Genomic DNA, 18,679 nt, shown 5'->3' on the forward strand with positions numbered 1-18,679 from the left:
CAGTGGTCCCCAACCTTTTTAGCACCAAGGACTGATTTTGTGGAAGACAATTTTTCCACAGACTGGAGAGAAAGGGGATGATTTCAGGATGATTCAAGTGCATTACATTTATTGTGCACTTTATTTCTAGTGTTATTACAGCAGCTCCACCTCAGATTGTCTGGCATCAGATCCCGGTGATTGGAGAACCCTGTTGTAGACCACATCTTCCCATGGTATCATGACAAAAAACATGCCCTAGAGTTCCCAGCTTCTCCATCTAGAGGGAGTTCAGCTGGTTAAGACCATTCATGGGCCTCCTACAAAGCCAGGATGGGTACAAAGTGAATTGCATGTAATTGATACAACTGCCACAGCTTATGCCTTTATCCTGAAATCTACTGCTTCTGAGATCTAGGAAAAAAGTTCTAAGTGCCAGGTCCCTCCAGTTGTAACTTGTGTCTTCATGCAGTAAGGATGTTAACAAGTAGTCACTGAGCACTTGGAATAAGGTCTGTCCTAACTGAGATGTAAAAGTCCGTGTAATAGACTCAACAGTTTTCAAAAACTTATTATGATGAAAAAAATGTAAAATATGTGTTGCTTTTAGCTGCTGCTGCTAAGTCGCTTCAGTCGTGTCCGACTCTGTGCGACCCCATAAACGGCAGCCCACCAGGCTCCCCCGTCCCTGGGATTCTCCAGGCAAGAATACTGGAGTGGGTTGCCATTTCCTTCTCCAACTCAAGTAATTTGTTATACAGCAATAGAAAACTAAAATAGTAGAAAAAAAAAGTGGAAAATGTAATATTTCAAGATACTCAGTTCAGTTCAGTTCAGTCATCCAGACGTGTCCGACTCTGCAACCCCATGGACTGCAGCACACCAGGCCTCCCTGTCCATCACCAACTCCCGGCGTTTACTCAGACTCATGTCCATCGAGTCAGTGATGCCATCCAACCATCTCATCCTCTGTCATCCCCTTCTCCTGCCCTCAATCTTTCCCAGCATCAGGATCTTTTCCAATGAGTCAGCTCTTTGCATCAGGTGGCCAAAGTATTGGAGTTTCAGCTTCAACATCAGTCCTTCCAATAAATATTCAGGACTGATTTCCTTTAGGATGGACTGGTTGGATCTCCTTGTGATCCAAAGGACTCTCAAGAGTCTTCTTCAACACCACAGTTCAAAAGCATCAATTCTTCAGAACTCAGCTTCTTTATAGTCCAGCTCTCACATCCATACATGACTACTGGAAAAACCATGACTTTGACTAGATGGACTTCTGTTGGCAAAGTAATGTCTCTGCTTTTTAACATGCTGTCTAGGTTGGTCATAACTTTTTTTCCAAGAAGCGAACGCCTTTTTATTTCATGGCTGCAGTCACCATCTGCAGTGATTTTGGAGCCCAAGAAAATAAAGTCTGCCTCTGTTTCCACTGTTTCTCCATCTATTTGCCATGAAATCATGGGACCGGATGCTATGATCTTAGTCTTCTGAATGTTGAGCTTTAAGCCAACTCTCTCACTCTCCTCTTTCACGTTCATCAAGAGGCTCTTTAATTCTTCTTCACTTTCTGCCATAAGGGTAGTGTCATCTGAATATCTGAGGTTATTGATATTTCTCCCAGCAATCTTGATTCAATCTTGATTCAAGATACTAATAACATTTTATTAACAGTCTCTTAATATTTATATTAATTTTTTATTAGCTTGGCCAGCATTTAATTTTTTAGTGATATTAAGCATATAAAACTATCTTCAGACATTTAAAAAAAGAGCTGTTTTAGTCTTGGAGATGGTTGTACTGGCACCACAACAATGTAAATGTACTTAATTCAACAATGTGAATGTACTTAATTCAACAATGTGAATGTACTTAATGCCACAGAACCATACACTTGAAAACTATTAAAGTGGCAAATAATGTGTGTATTTTACCACAATAGAAAGAAGCTGTTTTTTCAAAGAGTTATAGGTACTTTCAGAGAAGAGAATAGTATTACCAGATTGCCAAACAGAAATAAAGAATCATTAATGCAAGAAAAATTATCACTCAATTTTACTGTTACAGAAGTCTTTATGGCTTAAAAGATGGTTACAGGATTAATAATTGTAAAAGAAACTGCATTGTTTGCTCTTTCTTTACAAAAGCCATTGAAAGAAAAGTTTTGCCATTTTTTTTTCTCGATACTCATTTAACACTGTTATTAAGAAGAAACAAACTGTCTTCAATGTCTGAATGAGGAGTGGGATAATGCATAGAATAAATACTGTTTGCAATAATATAAAACTCTAGAAGAAAAAACCCTGCAAGACACAGTTGTTTACTTTTGTTAACATCAATATTTTAAAACAAGCTCAAAACCTTAAGAAAAAACATGTGAAGTTTGAGGAGGGACAGGAATCTTAGATATGGCCAGTATCCGGCTATCAACTCCTGCTCCAGATAAAGCCTAGTGAGGCCAGTGTTCCCAAGCCTTGCTGACCTCTAGAATCAGAACTACAATGCCTTGAAATGCAGGTTCCAAATCCCACCCCACAAACCCAGTGATCTAACTCTAGCTCAGTTTTGAGTGGGTGTGTATGCACATGTGTGTGAGTGTTTATGTGTGTGAATTACAGAGCTTTGTTTTAAGGGTTCCAGGTAATTTTAGTTTGGGAATCACTAAACTAGGAGGCTAATAGTTTCTTTCTATAGGCTGGAAATCTCAGGGAAACACCTGGCATTTGTATAATCTTTATTCCAGAGGTCATTTTGGAGCTTTCTTATATTCTTCTCAGCAGCATTTGAGAAGCCCGACCATTCCTCCTTGAAACTTGCTTCACTGGCCTCCAGGACCCCCCACAACCTGGTTCTCCTCCAACAGTCCTAACAGTGCCATCTCAAGTGTCCCTGACAACTGGGGTGCCCCCCAGAACTCAGTTTTTGAAAGGAAACTGAGTTGGCCCAATTTACATTCAGCTGTTTGGCTTCACCTCAAAGCCTCCTCTTTAATACAGGTTTTTTTAATGGTTTAATTTCTTTTATATTTGTATCAAGGTAATACATATCTATAGTTTTAAGAGTTACATAATTCCACAAGGCTTGCTATGAAAAACAGCAGCCTCTGCAACCACCACCATTTCACAATAATGCAACTTCATTTATCTCTTTTTAACTGGTTTTGTCTTCCCCTGTTCTCTGTGGTCAGTCACGTCTAACTCTGCAACCCCATGGACTGTAGCCCACCAGGCTCCTCTGTTCATGGAATTTTCTAGGCAGGAACAGTGGAGTGGGTTGCCATTTTCCACTCCAGGGGATCTTCGTGACACAGGGATCAAAGCTGCGTCTCCTGTGTCCCTTGCATTGGCAGGCAGATTACCACTGAGCCACCTGGAAAGCCCTATCTTTCCCTATATACTTCCAAATAACATGCTTGCTGCTGCTGCTGCTGCTAAGTCACTTCAGTCGTGTCTGACTCTGTGCAACCCCACAGACGGCAGCCCACCAGGCTCCCCCGTCCCTGGGATTCTCCAGGCAAGAACACTGGAGTGGGTTGCCATTTCCTTCTCCAATGCATGAAGGAGAAAAGTGAAAGTGAAGTCGCTCAGTTGTGTCCCACTCTTAGTGACCCCATGGACTGCAGCCCACCAGGCTCTTCCACCCATGGGATTTTCCAGGCAAGAGTACTGGAGTGGGGCACCATTGCCTTCTCCGAAATAACATGCTTACATAGATACAAATGGCAATAATCATTCTTTTTTATGGCTGAATAATATTCCATTGTGTGCGTGTGTGTGTGTGTGTGTGTGTGTGTGTGTGTGTGTGTGTGCATGTGCCCTCTTCTTTATCCATACATCTGTTGACGAACACTTAGTTTGTTTCTATGTCTTGGCTACTGTGAATAATGCTGCTATGAATATTGGGATGTATATATCTTTTCAAACTGAAATGGAGCAGGATACTATGGCCTTTCCACCACTCCCCCATGCCCTTCAGCTGCCCTTTAGCTCCAGAAAGACTTTAGCCAAAGTAAGTTTAATCAGAGAAGTGAGAAAATGCAGAAGCAAAGGAAAACAGTCAAACAAGACCAATTAATAATAGTTTAATCATTAAACAAAATTGAGGACTTTTAGTTCCAGCACTCTTACCAGAAAATCCCATGGACGGAGGAGCCTGGTAGGCTGCAGTCCACGGGGTCGCTGAGAGTCGGACACGACTGAGTGACTTCACTTTCACTTTTCACTGTCATGCATTGGAGAAGGAAATGGCAACCCACCTCAGAGTTCTTGCCTGGAGAATCCCAGGGACTGGGGAGCCTGGTGGGCTACGACTGTGGGGTTGCATAGAGTCGAACACGACTGAAGCAACTTAGCAGCAGCAGCAGCAGCAGTTCCTCCTCAAGGGCTATAAATAATATTCTGAGCCATATCCTTTAAGCTATCTTGTAGATATCGAAACCCTCACTGGGTGGAAAAAGTTAACTACATGATGACCAGACTGTAGCCATGACATAACTGCCACAATTCTGAGATCTAACCTCAAAGAAATGGGACCAAACTGCCCCTAGAACTGAAGACTAACTATTAAAAATACTCAAGACGACACTGATCAGACCGCTGCATGACCCGTTTCAAGATGACCATCAGGACTTCCCTGGTGGTCCAATGGCTAAGACTCTACGCTCGCAATGCAGGGTGCCTGCGCTTGATCCCTGGTAAGGGAACCAGATCCACATGCTGTAACTATGACCCAGAACAGCCAAATAAATAAATATACATATATATTTTAAAGATGACTGTCAGAGCTGACTGTACTGTTTCTGAATGTAACACCCTGCCTCGACCTATAACAGCTCTTGCCCACTGATTATCAGTGTGAGAGAATTGACTTTTGTACGTGAGTTCCCTGCCTCCCACGACTGCCAGCCTCTGAAATGAAGCAAACTTTTCTTTACACCAGCCTTGCTTCTTTATTGGCTACAGAGTGTCGAGCAGCCACAACCAAACTTTCAGTAACAGAATTAGAGTTTTAGTCTTTTCCTGATTTACGCTCAGCAGTAGTATTGCTGGGTATATGGTAGGTATATTTTTAAAGGAACCTCCATACTACTTTGCATAGTGGCTGTACCAGTTTAAATTGCCATCAGTAGGTTAGGAGGATTCCTTTTCCCCATACCCTCTTCAGCATTTATTATTTACAGACTTCTTAATGACAGATTCTGACTACTGTGAGGCGATTATCTCAGTGCAGTTTTGATTTGCATTTCTGTTTTAGAGTTACTAAGCATCATTTCCTATGCCTTTTGGCCATTTGTATGTCTTCTTCAGAGGACTGTCTATTCAGGCCTCTTGTCTATTTATTGATTGGGTTATTTGTTTTTTTGATACTGAGTTACATGAACTGTTTGATTATTTTGGAAATCAACCCCTTGTCCGTCACACCTTTTGCAATTATTTTCTCCCAGTCTGTAGGGTTTTTTTGTTTGTTTTGTTTCTGGTTTCCTTTGCCACTCAAAAGCTTTTAAGTTTGACTAGGTTTCATTCTTTATTTTTGCTTTTATTTCTTTTTCCTTGGGAGACTGATCTAAAAAATATAGCTACAACTTATGTCAGAGACTGTTTTGTCTATCTTCTAGTAGTTTTATGGCATCATGCCTTGTTTAAGTCTTTAAACCACTTTGAGCTTATTTCTGTATGTGATATGAGAGAATGTTCTTTTTTAAAATTATTTATTTATGTTTATTTTCGGCTGCATTGGGTCTTGGTTGCTGCATGCAGGCTTCCTCTGGTCACAGAGACCAGGAGCTACTCTTCTCTGTCCAGTAAATAGTTTTTTACTGCTTGTCCTATTTTTGCTTTGGCATCTTGATCTTACCCATATCTGGATTCCTTAGTCAAAAGACTTTACAAAACCAGAAAATAAACACCCAGCCCTCTGCTGGTACACCACGGGCAACTGCCATTGGCATGGAGGGCAGTGTCATGCCAATGGCATGGAGGGCAGTGTAGAGATTTAACTGCTTTTCCAACAGACTTTCATCCAGTGTTTCTGCTTTTAGCCTCATTTTTATTTTTACATGTGGAATTATCTGGGTCTACCAATTTCTGAGTCTTTGGTGCTCTGTGTTTGAACTGTATCATTCTGGCTTTCTCCCCTAGGTTAGGACACAGCTCCCTCCAAGTTGCTATGACAACCACATCCTTCTACCTGTGTTCCAGCCCCCAACATGTGCTGGTGTTTCCCACCCCTCACAATTCTCATTGTCCTGGTAGATTTATATCCTCCTGAAGTGTCCCTTTATCTCCACCTTAGCGTGGTTTTAGAAGGGGTGGAAGTATGCGGTCAACTTGCTATTCTTGGTGCAAAGCCTCAGTCTAGGTCTTACCATTAACAAAACTAATATTTTAATGTTTATCTGTCAGGTTGAGTCCATGATCTGAAGTTGTTGATTTATCTTTCTGAGTGTTTTTTATTTTGTTTTTCTTTTTTCATTACAATACCCCCAGTATCTAGCCTTCTGTGTATTAGACATATTTCATCAATTTTAAGTAAATTAAACCATTCAATATTTTAGTACACTCTTGTGAAAAATTATTGAAAAACAGCATATTAAAAAGCAGAGACATCACCTTGTCAACAAAGGCCCAATATAGTCAAAGCTATGGTTTTTCCAGTGGTCATGTGCCCATGTGAGAGGTGGACCATAAAGAAGGCTGAGCGCTGAAGAATTGATGTTTTTGAACTGTGGTGCTGGAGAAGACTGTTGAGAGTCTCTTGGACAGCAAGGAGATCAAACCAATCAGTCCTAAAGGAAATCAACCCTGAATATTTATTGGAAGGATTGATGCTGAAATTGAAGCTCCAATACTTTGGCCACCTGATGTGAAGAGCCAACTCATTGGAAAAGACTCTGATGCTGGGAAAGATTGAAGGCAAAGGGAAAAGGGGGCGGCAGAGGATGATATAGTTAGATGGCATCACCAACTCAATGGACATGAATCTGAACAAACTCTGGGAAATAGTGAAGGACAGGGAAGCCTGGTGCTACAGTCCATGGGGTCACACAGAGTTGGACATCACTTAGTGACTGAACAATGGCAACTGTAAAAAACAGCAACATTTTAAAAAGTAATTTTATGGTTAAGCGTGAAATTGTTTTTCCATTACTGAAACTAAAAACTAATACATACATAAATACATACATACAACAAAGAAATAGAAATGTAAATGAATATGAAGACATAAAGCCAGGCAATGGGACATTTGACATACAGAAATGATAAAATTTACTGAAAACCTTTCATTATTTAGATGTTCAGCTATGTAATTATCTAGTCTTTAATTTGAAAAGGAGTCTGTCTAGGGCAAATTATAGTTGTCAAATTACATTGTAATGATTTCATCAAGTCAGACTATGACACAGTATTTTTCAGAATGTGGTAATTATCAGTACTCAAGAACTGTGGACATTTTTTTCCTTTGTGTTTTTTTGCAGAAATCTGTTTGTCTGTAGTCTGAGGGCATTTTGAAAAGCACAACATGAAAAATTAAATAGTTAAAACTTTTCAATTATTTAGGGTACTCGGTGTTTGGAGCTTGTTGAGAAACATTGTGGTTTGGCTTGGTTTCATTTTGTTTACCATTAAGAGGAGGCTAAAAGCATTGATTGTCCCTCATCAAGCTGGTGACCCAGGGGAATGTCCAGAACAATTAGGGAACTTTCCTGAAAACTTCTATCTTCATATGCTATGAGAAACATTACAAAGGCTATGTCCAAACATTCCTTTATTTCAACCATCCTCAAAGCGCTTAAAGCCACTCCAGGCTGGGTTAGTCAACTTCGCTGCAGTAGCAGATGACCCCATAAATCCCAGCGGTTTGCAAATATTTCTCTCTCTCGGCCACGTTACATGGCAAGCGATGGGTCAGGTGCTATGACCCACTATGGCAGCTTCTTATCCCCAGACGCAAACCAAAGGAGCAGCACCACTTGGAACATCTGCTCAGTAGCAGAGGGAAGGAGAACTGCCTTAAAAGATATGATGCCTGTTCAAATTTCTGTTCAAAGGCAACCCGTGTCTTGTCTCCTCACGTTCCACTGAGCAAGTTACGTGGCCAAGCCTCACACTGACGAGGAAGGGAAGTTACTCCTCCAACAGGAAGTCCCTACAGGTTGCGTTAGGAAGGGGTGGATGTATGGTCTTTCTATAAGAAAAGGGATGGACGACTCATTGAAAATTAAAATCTAGTCTCTACAGGTGGAAGAGGAGAGGGGCTCAAATTACTGAAGAAAGAGCATGGGATTAGATCAAAACTGGAGTGATTAGAATGGGAAAATTTACAGATTTTAAATTATCTTTCTGGAGCTGAACACAGTGGTGCTCTATGGACTTTAAGGCTGGATCGTCCAAATTAAATTATGATTCATGCATTATCTTTGCAATATAATTTTATTGAGGTGAAGTACTACTTTTATCAGTATACCCTTGGTCTCCTTTCTAATATCATTTGCTTTAAGAAGTACAAACTAAAGTCCATATTAGTGCAGGGAGAGTTAGAAATACCTGAGATGAGAAGGCAGTCATAAAAATCATCTTGTTGAAAAAGAAAAAAGCAGTGTATCTGCAGCTTCCTTTGGTGAATAATAACTTAGCGGCTACCCAAACAAAAACTAAGGATTCCCTGGTTTCTAACTTTAAAAAAGCTGAATATTCAGTTGCCAAAACAGTGATTTTCAGAAACATCATTAAATGGGCTGTTCAGGAGAAAAATAAAAATAAAAACTTTCCCTTCCTACTTAGTCTCTTAAAATGAACACTTCCAGAGATGCAGTTTTTAGTATAAGCATTGGTCCTAAGTGGAATGAGTATACTAACAGTTGAGAGGACACTGAAGTTTTCAAGCAAGAATCTCCGAGGAGGACTTACCCTCACACACTCTGAGGGCAGGGGTCTCTTCCTCTGACTGAGGTAGAAACCAAGGCACATAACATTTCAATGACAGTGCTTTCCTAAGTTCGCCAGCTCATTAGTGCCTAATCAAATATCCAAACAGTTGAGGCAAAAAGACAGTGATGCTGAACTAGTCATCAACCATCTAATATGAATGACTTATGCCCTGAGATCTGGTTGTGAAAGGCCAGGGGTATGGGAAGACAAGTGAGCACCATGAAGAGGAAAAAAGAAGTAGAAAAGAGGAAGCTGAGCTGAGGAAACACTAACCAGCCCTGGCCTTATGTTTAATGAGTTCAATCACAAAATATTATTAGAATAAGTCACGGGGGAAAATGAGCCACTTTCAGGAATTTATTAATGAAAATAGGCATAAATAAGAGATACCCTAGCGTGCTGCAGTCCGTGAGGTCTCAAAGTGTCAAATACCACAGAGATATTTGCATTTTTTTTGCTGAGAAAGACAATTAAACTCCAGATGGTCTGCAGAAATGTTTGCTATTGATGTACTTTGAGTTTATGGCCAGTAATGAGAATACTGAGAAAGTCTATTGACACATATTTACTCCTTTTCTCATCAGCCTTGAAATCAGGGCCCTAGAGGGCAGTGACAAGCAGTTCACTCTTCCTGGTTAAATTCAGAAATGCTAGTTTGTTCTAGAGAAAAAGTTTGCATCAGTGCTGTATCTCTATCTTACTGCTATATCCGTTTTTCTTTTTTCTTCATAAAGTGTAAGGAGACCCAATGATTTATTCTTAAATAAACACTTATTGTGGAGAAGGCAATGGCACCCCACTTCAGTACTCTTGCCTGGAAAATCCCACGGACAGAGGAGCCTGGTAGGCTGCAGTCCATGGGGTCACTAAGAGTCGGACACGACTGCGCGACTTCACTTTCACTTTTCACTTTCATGCATTGGAGAAGGAAATGGCAACCCACTCCAGTGTTCTTGCCTGGAGAATCCCAGGGGTGGGGGAGCCTGGTGGGCTGCTGTCTCTGGGGTCTCAAAGAGTCGGACACAACTGAAGCGACTTAGCAGCAGCAGCAGCAGCACTTATTGAACACCTATTATGAACTAAGCATTGTTCTAGGTGTTGGAGGCTCCGTAGGAAAAAATGAATTTACATTATAGCATGGTTGGCAGATACTGTTAAAAATAAAATTTACAATATGATGGCAGGTAATACTAAACATTTTTTTTGAAAAATAACATAGTAAGATGATCAGATCAGATCAGTCGCTCAGTCGTGTCTGACTCTTTGTGACCCCATGAATCGCAGCACGCCAGGCCTCCCTGTCCATCACCAACTCCCGGAGTTCACTCAGACTCACGTCCATCAAGTCAGTGATGCCATCCAGCCATCTCATCCTCTGTTGTCCCCTTCTCCTCCTGCCCCCAATCCCTCCCAGCATCAGAGTCTTTTCCAGTGAGTCATCTCTTCGCATGAGGTGGCCAAAGTACTGGAGTTTCAGCTTTAGCATCAGTCCTTCCAAAGAAATCCCAGGGCTGATCTCCTTCAGAATGGACTGGTTGGATCTCCTTGCAGTCCAAGGGACTCTCAAGAGTCTTCTCCAACACCACAGTTCAAAAGCATCAATTCTTTGGCACTCAGCTTTCTTTAGAGTCCAACTCTCACATCCATACATGACTACCGGACAAGCCATAGCTTTGACTAGATGGACCTTTGTTGGCAAAGTAATGTTTCTGCTTTTTAATATGCTATCTAGGTTGGTCATAACTTTCCTTCCAAGGAGTAAGCGTCTTTTAATTTCATGGCTGCAGTCACCATCTGTAGTGATTTTGGAGCCCAGAAAAATAAAGTCTGACACTGTTTCCACTGTTTCCCCATCTATTTCCCATGAAGTGGTGGGACCAGATGCCATGATCTTAGTTTTCTGAATGTTGAGCGTTAAGCCAACTTTTTCACTCTCCACTTTCACTTTCATCAAGAGGCTTTTGAGTTCCTCTTCACTTTCTGCCATAAGGGTGGTGTCATCTGCATATCTGAGGTTATTGATATTTCTCCCGGCAATCTTGATTCCAGTTTGTGTTTCTTCCAGCCCAGCATTTCTCATGATGTACTCTGCATATAAGTTAAATAAGCAGGGTGACAATATACAGCCTTGACCAACTCCTTTTCCTATTTGGAACCAGTCTGTTGTTCCATGTCCAGTTCTGACCTGCATACAAATTTCTCAAGAGGCAGATCAGGTGGTCTGGTATTCCAATCTCTTTCAGAATTTTCCAAAGTTTATTGTGATCCACACAGTCTATTGTGATCCACACAGTCAAAGGCTTTGGCATAGTCAATAAAGCAGAAATAGATGTTTTTCTGGAACTCTCTTGCTTTTTCGATGATCCAGTGGATGTTGGCAATTTGATCTCTGGTTCCTCTGCCTTTTCTAAAACCAGCTTGAACATCAGGAAGTTCACAGTTCACATATTGCTGAAAGGGGTACAGATACCATTTAGGAGAAGGAAGATATGCCCTGACAGTTTATCAGAGCTGACTAGCAAATTGTTAGAAATTTTACTGCTGCTGCTGCCAAGTTGCTTCAGTCGTGTCCGACTCTCCGCGACCCCACAGACGGCAGCCCACCAGGCTCCCCTGTCCCCGAGATTCTCCAGGCAAGAACACTAGAGCGGGTTGCCATTTCCTTCTCCAATGCAGGAAAGTGAAAAGTGAAAGGGAAGTCGCTCAGTGGTGTCTGACTCTTAGCGACCCCATGGACTACAGCCTACCAGGCTCCTCCATCCATGGGACTTACTAGCCAGATATTAGACACTGCCATCATTAAAATTTAAATGTTACAAACTTCCAAGTAAATACATAATAATAAAAATGTAATAAATACTCAAAACTCACCATTTTCTATTGATTTTACTACGTGTTGCTACTATTTATGTTCTTTAAGTTATTTATATGTATTCTATCTGTGCATTGGAAACATTACATGGCATGCAACTTTGCATCTCCTCCTAGCTGTTTGTTCAGTGACATCATGTTGGTAGCAGGGAAACAGCCAAAGTGGATGTCTTTACACCACAGAAATTGACAAACACTGTTAACACAAATCAGGGCTTTTTATCCCAGAGAGCTAGATGTGAAACATTTACCAGCTCTTTACAGAAGAGAGACTTTCTAATGAGGGGATAATTAAGCAGAAGCCTAAGTTACACGTGGATATTTGGCACTGGGATATCTGGGGAGGGCAATGCAGGCAGAGGCTTCAGACCAGATCTTGCTTGACCTGTTTTCAAGGATCAGCACAGAGAAAAGCCTGAGAAAGTGAGTCCAAGAAAGTTTAAGTGACTTGCTCGGGGCCCTCAGAGAACAAAGGATGGAACCTAGAGGGCCAGTCCTAACTCTGGAACTTCCCTTTTCTACTGAGGAAAGAACAGTCTCCTGTTCTTTTCTTCATTCATTTCTTCATCCTTTTATTGGGCATTTACAGTGCTAGACTCTGGGTAGCATAGCATAGCATGGGTACTCAGTTGTGTCCAATTCTTTGTGACCCTATGGGATTTTTCCAGCAAGAATACTAGAGTGGGTTGCCATTTCCTCCTCCAGGGGACCTTCCCAACCCAGGGATCTAACCCATGTCTCCTGTTTCTCTTGCATTGTAAGCAGATTCTTTACCACTGAACCACCAGAGAATCTGCTAGGCTCTGGGTAGGCAAAGATAAATAAAACACCATTCCTATCTTCAAGGAGATTAGTGAAGAAGAGACCACAAAGTGAAAATTATAATGTGATGAATTTATAAGCAATACAAGAGACAGAGAAACATGCTAACAGAGATGGAGATACAATCAGCAAAATCTAGACTGTGGAAAGCTCTATAGGACAAACAATCCAGTTCCTTCAACAAATAAATTACAAGGAAAGTTAGTCAGAACCTATAGATTAAAGAAGATCTATAAGTCTGAAGACTTTTGAGAGTCACTTGGACTGCAAGGAAATCAAACCAGTCAATCCTAAAGGAAATCAACCCAGAATATTCATTGGAACGACTGATGCTGAAGCTGAAACTTCAATACTTTGGCCACCTGATGTGAAGAATTGACTCAATGGAAAAGACCCTGATGCTGGGATAGATTGAAGGTGGGAGGAGAAGGGGACAACAGAGGATGAGATGGTTGGATGGCATCACTGACTTGATGGACATGAGTTTGAGTAAGCTCTGGGAGTTGGTGATGGACAGGGAGGCCTAGCATGCTGCAGTCCATGGGGTCACAAAGAGTCAGACACGACTGAGTGACTGAACTGAACTGAAGGGCTTACTAACTTTAACTATACAATTTTTAGGTGAGATAATGATTTGTGGTTATTTTTAAGGTATCCTTATCTTCTATAGACACACACTAAAAAATTATAGAATAATATGATGTCTGAAATATTCTTCAAAATATGCAGGAAGGAGAAGTGGGTACATGAAACAAGATTGGCATGGATAATCATAGTTGACCTAGGTATTTACTTTGGGGATAATTTTAATAAACATTTAAAACTTCCCAAAATCAAAAGTTTTAGAATAACTGTTCTTGGGCTGGATATAAATGAATTGGTGGAATCACTGACAAGGTGTCTGGGAAAACTGGGAAGGTTTCCCAGGAAAATGGGATCTCCACATGTGAAACACTTCTCAGGTGACAAGAGAGCATGCACAAACAAATTAAACAAGGGAGCACGCACAAACAAATTAAGTTATTTTGAACATCACCTAATGTATCAGTGACAGAAATGATTAATATTTGTTTTACATCAGGAGCCAGCTGCTGTCACATGGAAACAAGTTACCAGAGTTTACGAGCTTCCTTCTATGGACATGTGGAGAAATGGGCTGAGTGGAGCTGGAGATTGAACACCGGATTAGAAAATCAAGAGACCAGGCAGGAGAATCTTGGCTCTGTCTCAGAGAGGGACTTGGAAACTTTGTCTCTATTCCCTCATCTATAAAACGAGGTCCAAATTGATCCCAAAGAGCTGTTTCTGCTCCAACATTCTAGTATTCTACATGGGCTTCCACAGACATGAAATGTTAATTTGGGGATCATGTATGAGAATCTACTGCTTCAGGTCATGGTAGCATCATTGTCAGAACCAAAAGGACCTCCAGTGCAGGCATCTTAGTTACAGGAGACCCTCAGAAAGTCTCCTGGGTGTAGGGATCCCCTAACATAAATGCAGAGGACTTTTTCTGCTTTGCATGGGAAGCAGAAGGGAGTAACAGAGCAAGCCAATCATGCGTTGTTTTCTGCACAGAACCTGAGATCTTGGTGCTCTTCACAATTAAGGGACGAGGATTTATTTACAACTTGGAAATTTCCCTGTGAAAAGTTCCCCTAGGGTTAAAGAATTTTACTTGCTTTCTTTGCTTGCATATTGAGCACTGAGATACCTGCCCCTTGGTGTCCCAAACGGAAGTTAAAATAGTTCAGACAGGATGTCTCCATGGACCCATAACTTCTATACTGATTAATATAATGAGAAGCATCAAAATATCCTGTGGCCACCAGATTCCTTACGTCTTTTGAACTGTAGCAGAGATTCAGTGACCACCACCCTCATCATGGAGGTTGTGATTGGACCCCTGAGGCCCAGGACCACCCCCTCCCTCTCTCCCCTACCCCTTCCCTACCCTGGCAGAAGGCTAGAAGCTACACAGTTCCACCTGGGAGACCTCTGGTATTTGACAGGGAAAGAAGGGCACGTGAGACATGTCTCGAAAGGGAATGTTGCCTGCCATTCCAGTAAATAACAAATGTTGCCCAGCATCAAGCCATTAGGCACTATATCCCACTAAGCACCCCGAAGTACTCTCTGAGGGGAATTCAGAATGGAGAAAAACAGGAAATCCTCTGTGCTTTGAATACTGGTTCAGATGTGTATCTAAGGAATAATGTCAATGAGCTTAGACTTTTGCATCTTCCCATACAAGCACTAAAATCATTAGGTTGAGATGTCTGCTTTTTATGATTAGCAGTAATCTTTTGATGTCCAACTACATGGTTTTTTTCCCAGCAGAAAACTCCTACATATCTTGACTCCCCCCTCACCTCTTCAGAGGAGGTCCTCAGAGCTATCTGAAAGGACGTCTCCTGGGCTGCAGGCCTCAGTAATGTCCCTGAGCCAAGTTCAACTCACAACTTTTAGGTTGTGTGTTTTTCTTACGTTGACACCTGTCTGGTCTCAGACTCTGCGTCACACAGTTTTGGTCCTAGCATGTTGAAAAGAAGCTTGGTCTGGTGCAGAGAAAGAAGACAGCCTGAGAGTGGCTGACCCATGACAACCTGCCAGGTGGGGAGACAGAGGCTGCCTCTCTTCCTTCTCATCTACCTCCCTGTGTCCAGTTTCTTGGGACTTTCAGCTGGAAGGAGCACCGCACTTACAGGGTCTCTATCCAAAAAGTATTTTCCCGGTTGCCTCCCTCAATATCAACTGCGTCCTTCCCTCCTGTCCCCTGGTGCATGTATCCTAAGTCGATTTTCATATTGTCCAACTCTTTGCTACCCTCTGGGTGGTAAGCTGCCAGGCTGCTCAGTCCATGGAATTTTCCAGGCAAGAAAACTGGAGTGAGTTGCCATGCCTTCCTGCAGGGGATCTTCCCAACCCAGGGATCAAACCTGTGTCTCTTACATCTTCTGCATTGGCAGGTAGGTTCTTTACCTGCCACCTGGGAAACCCTCACAAGCCTCAAGTACTGAGGGAAGCTTTCCTGACCTAACGTGAACCCTCATGGAATCTCCTTGCTTTCCTTCCAGCCTTCTCATCAGTTTATAATTACTTATTAACTGATATGATTGGTGTAATTAATTACAAACTTATCAACTGATATATAACTGGTGTAATTATATGATCATATTGTTGCCAGTGAACTTGAGGTTCTTTCTCCATCACAAGAGAATTTGGAGACAAAGCATAGAGGTTAAGAAAGTAAAATGAGAGTTTATTTAAGCAAGGATTTGCTCTCAGAGGGAGACTGGGCGGGCAGGTGAAGAGCTGCTGCCCTGGATTTCTTTGGCAAGCTGGTTAAGAGGGGGATACAAACAAAGGGGCCGAGTATTCACCAGGGAAGGAGGAGTTTGCTGTTGTCTTCCCTGATTTTTACCCCTGCTCATTCTTCTGAGGAGAGATTTTTGTCCTTATTTAACTTAGATCAGTGTCATGGCATCAGTGTATGATGAGTACTTCTTATTTGTAAGGCTGATCAAAAAACTAAGATCATGGCATCCAGTCCCATCATTTCATGGCAAATAGATAGGGAAACAATGGAAACAGTGACAGACTTTATTTTCTTGGGTTCCAAAATCACTGCAGATGGTGACTGCAGTCAGGAAATTAAAAGATACTTGCTCCTTGGAAGGAAAGCTATGACAAACCTAGACAGCATGTTAAAATAGCAGAGACATCACTTTGCCAACAAAGGTCCATCTAGTCAAAGCTATGGTTTTTCCAGTAATCATGTGCGGATGTGACAGTTGGCCCATAAAGAAGGCTGAGCACCGAAGAATTGATGCTTTCAAATTGTGGTGTTGAAGAAAACTCTTGAGTGTCCCTTGGACAGCAAGGAGATCAAACTGGTCAGTCCTAAAGGAAATCAGTCCTGAATATTCATTGGAAGGACTAATGCTGAAACTGAAACTCCAATATTTTGGCCACCTGATGAGTAGAGCCGATTCATAAGACCCTGACATTGGGAAGGATTGAAGGCAGGAGGAGAAGGGGATGACAGAGGATGAGATGGTTGGATGGCATCATCAACTCAATGGACCTGAGTTTGAGCAAGCTCTAGGAGACAGTGAAGGACAGGGAAGCCTGGCAAGCTGCAATCTATGGGGTCTCAAAGAGTGAGACATGACTTACGGACTGAACAACAGCAACACTACAGACTGAACAACAGCAACAATCTAATGAGAGCAAAATGAGCAAAAGGTGTTAAATTTGGATGCCGGAAATGACCATCTTTCCCCACCTTTCTTTGTCTGCCACTCAGACCCTTATAGGCCTCCCTGGTGGCTCAGCAGTAAATAATCCACCTATAATGCAGGAGACAGAAGAGACTCAGTTTCCATCCCTGGATCAGGAAGACCCCTGGGTTGGGACGATCCCCTGGAGAGGCCATGGGAACTCACTCCAGTATTCTTGCCAGGAAAATCCCATGAACAGAAAAGCCTGGTGGACTACAGTCCATGGGGTCTTGAAAAGAGCTGAATGCGGCTGAGCACGCACTCATTCAGATCCTTTTCACCCAATTTCTTGTGGTCTGAAAGTTCTGGTTTCCCTTTGTCTGCCTATGGATTCCTGTTGTTTACAAGATGCGCGATTTCCGTGATTTCCTGACACCTGCCCCCTGCCCCCATTTCTCCAATACCTGCCTGCTGTGACAGTATGATTATATGATATATTTCTCATTACACTTAGCTAGCTATCATAGATCCTGGATATATATTGTTTTCTTTTTAAAATTGAAATTGAATAAATAAATAAATACAAAAAAGAAAGAGAGTACACAGAAAATGCACAATTTATAGGTGCAGCCCAGGGAACTATTACCAGCTACTGAGCTCGCTTGATACACAGTTGCATGAGATTTGATGAACCTGTATTGTGTTTATTATAACCTCAGCCAAGATACAAAACAATTCTATCACTCCACAAATTCCCTTGTGCCCTTTGTAAACAACTGCTCTCCCTACCCCCAATTCTTGGACACGATTGATCTGTTTCCTTTCGTTATATTTTTACCTATTTTAGAATTTCATATATGAGGAATAAGCCAATATTGGGGGTGGGGAGCCCTTCATTCAACATAATGTTTGTGAGCCGTATCTATAATGTGTACAATATTTCTTTTTCCCTGCTGTATGAATAGACCATACTTTGCCTATATCATTGAATGAATATACTACAATGTATTTATCTATTGTATTGTTGATGGACATTTGGGAGCCATTACGAATAATGACGTTAGAGACATTCTTGCATATACATTTTCATGCTCACTGCATGCATCTCCTTTATGGGTTGGTTGGTTGGTTTAGTCACTAAGTCATGTGGGACTCTTGGGACCCCATGGACTGTAGCCTGACAGGTTCCTCTGCCCATGGGATTCTCCAGGCAAGAATGCTGGAGTGAGTTGCCATTTTCTTCTCCACCTTTATGGGTTAGTGGTCCTAAGATCATGAAGATAACTCATTAGTTTCAAGAAATTTCATTGTACATTTCACACTTAGATCTACAACTAATCTGGAATGCATATTTATATGAGATGTGATGTGAGGGAGGGGCTCAAGTTTCTTTTTTCTTCTTCCTCCATAGATATCCAATTGACCTAGCACCATTAACTGAAAATACCAATCTTTCCCCGTGCTCTGCAGCGCCACCTCTGAAATAAATGAACTGTGGCTTAGTGGTAAAGAATTTGCCTACCAATGCAGGAGACTCAGAAGACATGGGTTGGATCTCTGGGTCGGGAAGATAACCCTAGAGGAACCGGCAACCCACTCCAGTCTTCTTGACTGAAAAGTCCCATGGAGAGAGAAGCTTGGCGGGCCATAGTCCATGGAGTCGCAGAGTCCGACACGACTGAGCACAAACACACACACACACGTCCACACGGGTAGACTTGTTTCTGGACTCTCCATTCTGTCTCACCATCTATCTATCTTAATCGTCCCACCTAATCTTCAAGATTTTTCTCGGTTATTCTTGACCCTCAGAATTTCTGCATAATTTTTAGGCTCCTCTCTGGGTTTACCGGTGCT

The sequence above is a fragment of the Bos mutus genome, chromosome 6 (assembly GCF_027580195.1).
Source record: "Bos mutus isolate GX-2022 chromosome 6, NWIPB_WYAK_1.1, whole genome shotgun sequence".
In the NCBI taxonomy this organism is placed as follows: Eukaryota; Metazoa; Chordata; class Mammalia; order Artiodactyla; family Bovidae; genus Bos; species Bos mutus.